Below are 12,840 nucleotides of genomic sequence, written 5' to 3'. Positions count from 1 at the left end.
GGTGTTTTGTGGTTGATGAAGATTTCATTTGACTGTTGGGACCACAATATGCCTGCTGCTGATGATAGACGGAGCTCCCCTTTTAGTCTGAATGGTAGAAAAAGTGTCCAAAATGGAAAAAAGGAACTTAGAAATATTTTTTTTTGTAAAATAAGAGAATAATATATTTCAAAATTTTGGACAATAGCTAAAACATAAGCATCCATGCTTGAATTCAACTTACTGACCTGCCTCCTTATGTACTGTATATGTCCAAGGAACCATGGTAGCTGTAAAGGCATTTTAATAAAAGTGAAAATACATTTGTGCCTTTTTTTTCTTTTTTTAATTTCATGTCATTATTATTTTTGATAATTTGTCCTACCGTGTTTTCCCCCTGGAGGTCCCTATGCTGGTTACCTTTTGCATGGCACATTTAGGGATACTTTTAGGTAGAAATAAAAAACAAAACAAATAGTCCTGGATTGCAGGGGTTATTAATATCACCAAAAACCACATGACAGTAAAGCATCAGTAGCGATTTCTCTATGATGAAGACGAGACGCTGACAAGATGAAACATACTTCATAAGGTAGACACTGTGAATATACAACAATAATAACACTAAAAAGAACGTCTCTGCACAGTAGAAATTATGCCTTTACACTACTGAATTGTTTCAGCAAATATGTGCAATTACAAACATAATTTATGTCTGGATGATGCTGGTATTCAAAATCTCTTTTATCAAGATGCACATTTTTAGTCTGGAGAACAAAAAAAGGAAGTAAATGATCAACGACGTTCTTTTACTTCCTCTACGGACATCTAACACTACGTAGCTTCTGTCTTAACTGTCTTTTCCAGAGTGAGGACTTTTCTTCTTGTGTCACTGATTGCACCGCAGCAAACAAATATTGTGTCTTGCATGTTTGATAAAGATCAGGACATCTGAGATGAGGTTGGGAAGGCTGGAGGGCAATTAAGGTGGGGAGGGTTGGACCCGTAATAACATCCCAGCAGGGGGTTGCTGAGGCTTCTTCATGAACTCGCTGACCTGCTGAAGCTGAAAACTTAGAGCGAATGTTTGGCCCATCACCACAAATGTCCAATAAATTTGTTTTATTGTTAAAAAAAAAAAAAAAAAATTCTCAAAAACATATTTCCAATAAGTGTGTTGGCAGGATCCCCGCCTTTCAAAGATGGATATAAAACCTGAGAGGCATGCAATGAACAGACGACAGTCTTTGTCTGGCTGCTAAAAGTGGTCTTTTGAGAGCTGCAGGATGGGTGCCAGCTAGCTTGGGCATCATGTGGTCCCCCTCTCAGCCCAACAAGGACCCCTCTTATCCTGCCTGTCGTGGCTGCAAGAGGGGCACAGTGGGGGCCCTTGGAAGATCTATGGGGCCCTATGGTGCTGTTGTCTCACGAAAAAGGAATTACAAACAAATTGCTGAGGGCTAGCACATAATTTTAAGACTCGTGGCAAGTTTATGACTTGCTAATGTTCCTAATTACATGGCCGTGAAAGACTTAATTAATTGAGGGGTGCGTGGGGGATGGGGTGAGGGTGGGTGCAGGGAGTTAAGAAGGGTGCAGAGGAAAGAAAGAAGGGAAAAAAAAGAAAAAACTAGGCCCCAAAGTAAAAGAAAGAAAATAAGAGAGTGATGAGAAAGAAAGTGGTTGCCTGTGTTTGTTATCATGGTTCCAGTGCATTGGTTTTTACTGCCTGAGGAGAATTTAGTGGCTCTCACTATTGCGTGCAAAAGAAAATGTGAGTCTCCAGGAAACGCGACCATTACGATCAACCCCTTGCTGATACCTAATATGCCCTGCGTTCCCCCCATGACTTTGCCAAAGTGTCTGTAATCATATTATTGTAAATGTTGGCGCAGTTAATTGCATGGAGAGGAAAATGGGCTACGCTTGGCGGGTTATGGGGAATTTTTTGAAAGTTTGTTTGCCCTCTGGAGTATTGGAGGCACTAATAATGGTGGATTGGAGGCGAGAGTGCGAGAAAGAGGAAGATGGAGAGAGGAAGGAAGCAGGAGGAGGGCAACACTTAACCGGGAGTGTTTCTTCTCTCACCGCCAAGTCTGATATGATTTCAGCAAATAAAATAAAAAGAATACAGTGCTGTTGATGTGGATGACTAGTCCTGGGTGTTTTGAATTCAGCAGCAACTAGCAAATGATTGATGGATGATAGTGTGCATGAAATGGACAAGTGATGTGTTATCTTAACATTTTCATAAGGTTTAAAATGGAAAATTAGCAGAGGGGATGTGAAAAACTGCTGAACCTCAGATTCAGGGGAAGAAACATGGTTTTACCAAATTTTTATTTTTATTTTTATTTTCTTGGACAGACTAGGACATGATGTTCCATGTCACAAGTGTCTGTGTGACGTGTATATATCATCTGAACCCGTGTATAGAGGTCTGGGCACTGTACGGTACCACCATAAAACTACTCTCGTGTGGTTGACAATTCCAGGAAAAATCGCAAACAAAATTGGTACCACTCTGATTTTAAGATCACCCCCTTTTCAATGCATTTGTCAGGACCTTTACACTCATCCTGCTATTAAAGCTTCCCTGAAATACATCTAATCCAAGCAGCAGGGAGTTCTCCATGATGAAGGTTTCTCTCTCAAATGAAATATTAAATACAATAATAAATAAAACCTAGAGTCCTGTACGTTTAATTAGGCTAGCTAAATATTTTCAGAGCTCTGCCTCTAAAAAAAAAAGAAATGAAAAAACCCACACACTGCAGCATTAAGACCACAAACAACCCACAATACAACAGTCTGTGTAGAAGATTCGTCTTGTACTTAGAGCACTGCAGTGAAGCCAACACATTCAGTGTCGATCCAGGACGGTGCCCTTTATGTAGGAAGGCAGAAATTTAGTTTGTGCGTTGAGACGTCAGGTAGAGAATCCAGTCCATCATCATTATCAGTGTAACAGTCATTGTTCTCTAACAGAAGGGTTTTGGTTTAACTAACCTGAACCAGACCATATTTTCTAATCTAAAGCAGCAATTTTCAAAACATTGGACTGAACTGAATAAAAAATATTTGTAGACACGTGAGTCTGAATTATGCCTGTTAATTCTGCACCTGATTCTTATTATTACTGACTTAAGAGAAGACATAGGGTTTTCTGCCTGCTTTATTTATTAGTCTATTTCAAAAACTAACATGTGACTTTTGCATGATACAATTAATAAAAGGGGACATCTCAACCATGAGGTAATATTTTTTGATGTACATTAGTTCAAGGACAATTTGGATAGTGAAAAATGCAGAAAAGTGGTCTCACATCCCTGTGAATACACAGCGACGTGTACATGTGCTCTGTCTCTTTCAGTCAGGAAAAAGCGGGCAGGGCAGGCAGTGCTGAGGCAGGCCCGACCACTCTGGGCTCACACAGGGAACATTACTCATTTTCCAGCTCATTGCTGAGGCTCATTTAGCAAAGCCTCCTCCCGACCATCATCAATATCTCTCCTAAAGAGGACTATGAGCTGGGAAGGACCAGGCTGCCCTAACCTGCTGTGGGTCACGCTTCGCCATGCCTGTGCTGGATGGTGCTGGGAACTAATGAGAAATGACAAGAGGGTATTCAGACTTCTCCCATTTTTTTTTGAACCTGTTGCATCATTTTTCTTTACATGTTGGCCTGGATGATAGAGGCAGTGAGCATTGTTTTTGTTGTCGATGGGAGCTGAAGCCGTGTGGATCATTATGAGAGTTAATCAAATAAATTATTACATGTGGTGGAACAGAAGGGGGAAACTGAACTCCTATTATCTGGTGGTGTGTTACTCCCTCCATAGTAAGTCCATTTTTTCCCTGTGGATTACTCGAATCAATAGAAAACCTTCATATTTTGCCCATGCCTATTTCCATTGAATTACATGTATTCCCACTGTGGCACTTCTCTTTTCCACACCCCGACAAACCTGGTACATACCGTCGGGTGGCTGTGGCTAAGGTGGTAGAGCGGGCTGTCCTCCAATTGCAAGGTTGGCAGTTCGGTCCCTCCACAGTCCAAGTGTCGTTGGGCAAGACACTGAACCCGAAGTTGCTCCCAATGGCAGGCAGCACCTTGCATGGCAGCTCTGTCACCATTGGTGTATGAATGTGTGTGTTAATGGGTGAATGAGAAACACATTGTTAAGCGCTTTGGATAAAAGCGCTATATAAGTGCAGACCATTTGGACAGTGAGGTTGCTCCACACCATTTTCCTAAAATGGGTTACCAAAGTGTAGAAGACTATCTAAATAAAATGATAACTCTTCAGTCAGGACTTTACATGAAACCAAGTTAAGTGACGTGTTCACATTTTGCCTTGTGTATCCCCCTACATTTCAATTGTGCCTCCAGGTGACGCTATACCAACCAATCAAGTGACATTAATGTCTGTTATTCGAGTATGTGCACCTTTAAAAAGACACAGTATTCTAACCTATTTCCTAAAACTTTCCGTCACATTACATGGTCTTCATTTGATGCCCTTAAAATTGATTCCTTCACATATAAACTCATCTAACACACTTGGATGACCCCTGAGCTTTGGATTATAGGCACAAAAGTTCATTCTTAAACCTCAAAATGCAAATAGAAAGCTGGGGACCATGTGATTAGGAAAAAAGTCGTGAGTGGACCATTATTGTGAGCTGTTCTGTCAAACTACTGTTTCAATATTAATTAAAACCAACATAAACAGCAACTTATAATACAACACTACACACAGAAAGAGGTACGATCGTTTCTTTGCTTATCATGCCTCTACTTTTATCTGCAGGGAACCAATCTGTATATATTCGTATACCTCCAGTCATTTCTCCCTGTTACTCAGTCTAAATACCATATATCAGTATTGTGTTCATCAGAATCTGGTTGGCTCATGTGTTCATTTGCCTTTACACTGCTTCATACTTAAATAATTCTCATTCAGACTTTGTGCAGCAAAAGTCCAAGACAAAACTCTGACTTAGACTCATCCCCGACATTGACTGCATAGTAAACATAAAACATGATGGAAGAACCAGGCAGATAATGCTTTTTTTTGTAGGTTTGTTTTTTAAAATAATCCCAGTTTAGCTATATTTAATCTCCATCCTGTTTTGTTACCATGTAGTAGTTTAGATGTACAATCTTGCTCTGGACCAAAGGGTTACAAACCGACATCCTTCTCCTTTCTACCCACCACAACTAACCTTTCACCTGACTTGTGATATATCAGGATTTAACTTGAAGACTGAAAAAATGAAAATGTAATTTCTAAAACAAAATCTACGTTATAAATCAGCAATCTATTGTCTTAATTTGCTTTAAATTCTTCATCTTCAGCATCTCCTCATAGTAAAAGTCCTTTCTTTTGTTCCTGCAAGACAACTCTGTTGACTATAAACCACAGTGAACAGTTATCTCTGACAGCAGCAAATGCAACCAGTTTGGGCTGCATTGGGATTAAAAGATGGTTGAGTATTTTGTCTGACATATAGTTCTTTGATTGTAAAGTTCAACTTGTTTTATTATTCCATAATATTTGGGCAAATCAAGAAGCGCTGTCAAACATGATGTAGATGCCTCACAGTTAGACTGATGCCTCACAGGGTTCATTGTTAATCCTTTCTTATTTGTTACAAGTTCACTGGAGAGACGGTTAGAAAAGAGAGAGAAAAGACATGCAGAGCAAATGAGAAGGACATTTGAGAAGTGATTCAACCACTGTCAAACAAAATGCTAGTAAAGAAATATTTGTTGTAAATAAAGCTTTGAAAACTACGAGCAGCTCACCTATTTGTTTCAGTACGTTTCCTTGGACAAGCTTCCAACATGCTCTCTTGGTGAACACAATACATCCTTGGATGGAATAAAATGCAAGACAAAACCGACAAAGCAGCTATCATCAGTGGTTACATTTGGACTGTCACAGAGGGTACGGTATAATAAAAGACAGGCAGAAGTCTGTTGGTGGGATGACAGGAGAGCAAAAGGCATTATCCTGCTGTGATAACCTGCTGACTACAGTGGTGTGTGATTGGCAGCATCACCACAGTTTGATCCTGTGAGCTATGTTTTCAGTTCATCTGTCCTCAAACAAACTGATTCGACCACCACGGGTTTTACTACGTCAGCATGTACTGACAAAGCCTGTACACAGGTTTGTCAAGGTTAATAAGAGTATAATGAGGGTAAAGTTGTAGATTGGTGTGTTTTGCTAGAATTCATTGTCTGTAATAAAAACATGTTAAATCAGTTTTGTTTTTCTTTAGAACTCTATCGTCCTATCAAAGCATTATGATATAACTACAGGCTTTTCTTTTACTGATGCTGTATTACCACGTGATCCATGGACTGTATGTAAAACCCAGATCCAGGTCTGAAAACTGAAGCCAAAGCGAAAGTGCCTTTAACATGCATTCTTTATAATGGCTAGCATTGTGCGACTCCACAAAGAAGTCTGATTGTATAGAAGTGAGAAAATGGTCTTCCTTGATCTGTTACTTAGATGTTGTACTCTAGTGAGTTTCTGATCTCAATACATCATGATTTCATGTTGTAAATCATAGTCCCCTTTTGGAGTAACACAGATAATAAAATGGTTGTTTTAGGGTGAGGCTACCTCATAATGGAGTGTTACGACATCACCGTGTGTTGTGTCCTCAGTTCTTGCTTGCTATTTTGGCTTCAAAAGATCAAGATTGGAATGACCAACTGCCAAGCTTCAAAAGGACAATCCACAAACCTATGGGCAACATCATGTTTGCTACATCCATCTTTTATATACAGTCTATGGCTATGTGTAGCACCACTCCAGTACCTATAACAATAATACAGCTATAATAATTACAAGTTTCCTACTACTTAAGGAATAAAACTAAGGCTACTACTACTTCTACTTTAGTTAATCCTACCACAACAGCAACTATTAGTACCGACACACTGTCAGCAAGAAAACTAAAAAACAAACAACTTGTGCAACAACCAGCAGTTTGATTTTTACAACAAAACCACTCATACTATTTTATCTACTACTACTACTATTACTGCTATAGCTGCTTTTACTCCTGTCAGTGCTGATAACTAATTGTAATGGTAGTGCATCTACTTCTACAACTGCTATGGCTGGACTACTGTTATTTCTATTGGTAGTGCTAGTATAACACATGTCAAACATTGCATTGCTGTTGTAAGTAAGGAGTTTTAACCTGGACCTAAATGTAGAACAGAGGACATAGTGAGCAACGTTTAAAACAATAATTTATGGTCACAGTCTCTGATGAGGGTGAGGAAAGCTTAAAGGAGTTCAATCCAAGTGGAAACCCAGGAAGGTAGGCGAGTTGAGAGGCTGTGGCTGGTTGGAGGAGGCACTGGGCACAGCATGGAGCACAGGGTGGCTTGACTGACCATATAGAGGCTGAGGAAGGGGGTTTAGAGATGTAGAACAGCAGTATGGGCTCCTGGCTGAGTGGTGGAGGCAGAGCTGTGGTGGACTGGTTACTTGGACCTAAAGGACAGAAGGTCTTAGTTTGAAACAGCAGTGGTGATACTACTATGGGAGTTGCAGGAGGTCGATTTGACGATAAGACCCAGATGTGTCCGATGGTTGTTAGCAGCCTAACTGTAGGTCACCACGCCCGGTCACACAATCCATCTGTTATTATATCTATACATCTACAGCAAACTGTGTGAGGAAGCCGGACACCCAGTGGACCCAGCCAACCCAGAGATCTGAACTAAGGATCATAATAACAATGACGCATACTCATCAAGTTTGATACTGAGTCAACTTCAAGTTTGGCATTTGTTGATGCTTTTGGTTGTTACATTTGGATCATTATGATTGACCAAAGATCAAGGTGGCCTTTTCATTTTGCATGTCAATGCTTCTAGTCAGAGCACTACAACCATCTAGTATGTAAGTTTCCACAATGCCAGTTGCAGAGCAGATATAAAAGACTGTGATTATGTACTGTGTTGTTACATAAATGTTGAGATTGTTGATGTGTGTAGAGTGCCTTTAGCTGAAAAGAAAGCATGGAAATGAAGTGGAAAATGCATGTGATTAGGCAAATACAATCTCCTTGGAACCTGTGTGTGTGTGTGTGAGCAAGAAGCAGATAGAGATCGAGAGAACGATGCTCTATAAGCACACGATTACATCTGCATTTTCACATCCAACATTTGTTTTCATTAAATTGCCATTCCGCCGTATTTGCGTTCGCATTCCTACGTTTCACAGTATTTGCATCAAATTATGTGGTAAATGATGCACAAGCGTTTTCCTAGACCTAACTTGCAGTGTGTTCACTCCTTACCATGGCTTTGGGCTTTTAACATATGATCACACTTGTTTCTAGTATCTGAATCAAAGGATGTCTAATCGCATTTTCCGTGAAACTTTGATTACTTCATATTTAAACGATCTTGCAGTATATACAGAGCTTCAAGTGATTTCACTATTTCCTGCTCTACTACGTACGTTTGTATTTCCAGCTGGCCCTCTTGTGCAGCAGCAAGCATTTTGTGCAGCACAGTTGATGTCTCCATTTAGTTGCTTTACTGAGAAACAAGTTAAAATCCCTGTTATTTTGATAAAAACCCCTAACAATACACTTGGACTCAAAAACATGATTGGACTCGTCCAACGAATAAACAAAATTTCTCATCTCAAAGGCAATTTTGCACACAGGCAATTTTCTGTGCTTGCGGGCGACCTGCACACATCTGTTTGTCTATTATGATGGAGAATGGGGAGGGTGGGGGCAGAGGCAGAGGGGTTGGCCCTGGTATTTTTTTTTATCATATCAACAACAACAGGGACATGGGGCATCCATCATGACCTGACCACCTCTCCCGCCTGCATGTACTTGAACAGGCCCAACAAGTGGTAGCAATTTTCCATTTTCATTTGTTGACCACTTGACCATGTGCTTTCCCCGGCTCCGGCAGATGAGCTCTCATTCATGGTCGACTTCTGGTCTGTACACACCTGCGAGCTCTGCTCCGATGCACCGGCTGCCGACAACAGAGTGCAGGAAGCATATCGCACACTGCCTCAGAAATAGAACATATAAAGTACTGTAGAGATCCACAGAGAAGAAATGAACCAGGCCGTGTAAACATAACGTGTATACAGTCAGGTGGCACTTCATTAGGTACACCTAACTAAAACCAACTCAGTTTCTTTAGCGTGCAAATGATTTTCAGCTCATTTACAAGACTTATGATCCACGATTTACCAGCTTGTGCAACATTTTCTAGTTTTTCTGTGAGTGCCAACTGTTTAGGAACCAGTAAATGGTTGATGTTTACAAACCAAATATCTTTTTGAGCTTCACTGTTGTCTTGGACACCTCTTTCATATACAATACATATACCTAAATCTAAATGATGGCCCTCCGTCATTGCTAAATGAATTATGAACTGCTTTGCTTGTGAATTGATACACAGCTCGTAGCCAATTACTTTTGAATCCTTGCTGTTTGGTCACTATGTTTTAAATGGGTTATATCATGCATTGAGTTTTCAGTTTCATTACAGTTATATCAGTTTAACTGATGTAACACTATTCAAATCAATGCTGAGACTGCAGTGTTTTATTTTTTTTTATTAATATTATTTCAAATTGAATGTGGTAACCCATATGAAAGATATTCAGCTAGATTTTTCTAGTTTTTATATTTCTAATTTAAAGGAATTAAACACATAAGGATTCGATAGAGTATATTATTGATAAGATATTGATAGAGATAAGTATTGTAGTCTTAGCTGGTCTGATAAAACTGCCATATACAGTTGTTAAACATTCTTTGATGGTAGATTAAAACACATGCGTCTTTGTCACAGAAAGCAATCAAGCTTTTTGGTTTTTCCATAGATTTATTGCAGGTCTTCTGGAAATATGACAAAAGTTGATGAGTCAAAAATATACATACAGCTTTTTGAATATTTGGCTAAATGTTCTTTGGCCATTTTTACCTGAAATATGCACTTTTAGTCGCCATCCACAAGCTTCTGGTAAGCTTCTGGTTGTATCTTTGACCAGTTCAATGAAATGTGTTAGCTTTCTGACACAGACTTGTATCTTTAACACAATCCACAGAACCTTGATGGGGTTCAAGTCAGGACTTTGGGAAGTCTAAAACCTTAATTCTGGCCTGATTCAGCCATTTCTTTGCTGGTCACTGTGACCAAATAACTAATTTGTTTTGTTCCACCTGACCACAGCGCTTTTCTCGACACGCATTTTCTTTGTCCATGTGATTAGAAGCAAACTTCAGCCTACCTTAAAAGTGCTTTATCGAGAGGAAGGGCTTCCTTCTTGCACGACAGCCTCTCAGTCAATGATGATGCAAAACACATGTAACTGTGGACACTGTGTTGTGTTGACTCTTGACCGTCCTGACCAGTTGTCTGTCAGCAGCAGGTGAAAGGTTGCATTTTCTTCCGGATTGTGATAGTGACACAACTGTACCATGAGCTTATTACTTACAAACAATTGTTTGCTGGTTGATTTTAAGATCTGAAGTATCTTTAAAATGCCTTCAAGTAAGTTTTCTGACTTTTTCAAGTCAATGATTTGCTTCTTCAGATCTGCACGTAGCTCTTCATACATTCACATTGTATTGTTTGTGGCTGAGTCTGATCAGTGTTTCAAATACGGCCTATTTAAATTTGAGGAATCATAAGCTGTAGTCACTCATGAGAAGTAAAGAGGTTGCCACTAAGAAAAAAAAAAAAAAAAGGTTTTTTATTTTTTCTATCTCTCTAACTGTTGTTTTTGGTTTTTGTGTGTGCATATTTTTGTGCCCGCGGATTTTTTTGTTCTCTCTCGAGGAGCTGTGTTATATCTCTGTGAGAGCCCCAATGTGTGTTTTTGTATTTTTTTACAGATGTGGGTGTTTTTGTGTGTTTTGTTTTAGAGAATTTTGAGTCATTGGAAACCTAAGACTGCTATGATATATATAGTCTTTACAAGTGTATCTAAGTCTGTACCAGTGAGTGAGTTGGTGGTTTCCTTCAAGGCCCTCAGAGTACAACAGCATCCTTCTGTCTCCTCCTTCTCTACATGTTGGCCCTGCTCCCTGGAACCACTTGCTGCTCTCCCTCTGGCCTCCTCCTCTGCTTCCTTCTCCTCTCTGTTTTCCTCTTGTTTTCCATGCGTTTATCCAGCGTTTCCTCTTCTCCAGCGGCCCAGACAATGGGACCCCAGCTGCAGCCAGCCACGGGGCCCCTCAAGCCGACTGAGTCTTTTCACAGTGAAACCCAAGGGCTCCAGGGTAAATCCTACAACTTGGCATGCTGGTGTGCCAGCTAAAACGATGCCAATGTCCGCCAGCATTGCTACACTCTTCATTTGCAGCCTCCTCTCTTTGTTTTACAGTGTCTGTCTCTATGACTGTATGTTTCTATCTGCTGCTTTGTCTCTGATTTCCTGGCTTTTCCATCTTTTTTTTTTTTTTAGTTCTCTTTGTTTCTGCCTTGGCCAACAGTGGAGTGCTGAATGTATCATCTTTACCAAAGTCCCACACCCAGGTTTAAACTTATCAAGGTTCAAATTAAAATGTGATGATAAAAATAATAATAAGAATGATAATAACAAACTGGGTTTTAAGTTTTGTTGAGCCTACTTACACGAAAGTCTGCACAACAGACACATCTCACATTACTATAATTAGCAGTCAACCTCTAACTTGATAAACTGTAGTGCTTAAAAATTAGTTTAAAAAAATAGTAACCTAAGAGCCTTTTCACACACTTTCACACAGTTCCAGCACAAAACTTCCACAAACAAAAGTCTTGTGCAGTATTAGAGTGTGTGCACGAAGAAATATGATCATCCAGTTCAGGTCAAAACTGAAGAAACTCATGTCAAAGCAGAAATGTCTTTTAAACATCTACTGCAAGTCCAGTTGGCTTCAACTTAGCTGTAAATAACCAGGATGATTGCTAATCTTGCTGTCTTTACACTGTATATGAAAACATTAGCTAAGATTAATTACATAATTTCACAACATGTACATATCATTATAACTTTTTAGACACACATTCCTATGAGCACAGTTTACCATTATTGTTTCAGCTATTTTTTTCCACTGCTACTGCTGCATTGTCCCACGGCTTTCCACCCTGCTTACAATCACACATCACCAAATCCAAGAAGCGTTAAAGCCAAAGCGTTAAAGCCAAAGTCAAAGCCAAAAGAGTCAAGCGCACTAAGACACAAAGAGAGTATGTGTAGCAACACACACACACACATACACAGACATACTGCATTGCCCTTTGCGTTATCATTGAGCCAGAGGGCCGGTGAAGGAGAGGCGGGGGCATGTGCAGGGGCTGCTGGACAGCTACATAAAAGGCCACTGGCATGAAGAGTGATGGGCCGAGCCGTTGTATCCGCAATTTGGCCTTCATTTGCTCCATCTGACCCCCGCTGCCCCCCCACCCTCACCTCTCCCGCTGATCACCAGCCTTCCCCGTCCCTCTCTCATTTATGCCTTTATGGAATCATTTGCATATGGCATTGGCTGTGCTGTTTTTTTTTTATTGAGGTCATTTTTATCACCACTGCATGGCAGCCGTGACAACAATAAATTCAGTTTACTTCTGGACAAGGATGACCTTTTTTCTCTCTCTAATCAAGCTGTTACAGGTTGAGTCCATACGCAGAGAACAGTCCTTTCTCTTTTTCCCTCTGTTCATTTGTGGTTATCAGCTGAGTGAATGAATGATCGCTGGGTGTGTGCAGACAGCACTGGAACTGAGAAAGAATACCAATGCACCGTTGTTTCCTGTCAACAGTGGGAATATCTCATACATACACACTTACACACACA

Source organism: Stegastes partitus, unplaced genomic scaffold (genome assembly GCF_000690725.1).
Source record: "Stegastes partitus isolate 25-593 unplaced genomic scaffold, Stegastes_partitus-1.0.2 Scaffold379, whole genome shotgun sequence".
In the NCBI taxonomy this organism is placed as follows: domain Eukaryota; kingdom Metazoa; phylum Chordata; class Actinopteri; family Pomacentridae; genus Stegastes; species Stegastes partitus.
This window is presented reverse-complemented; position numbering follows the sequence as displayed.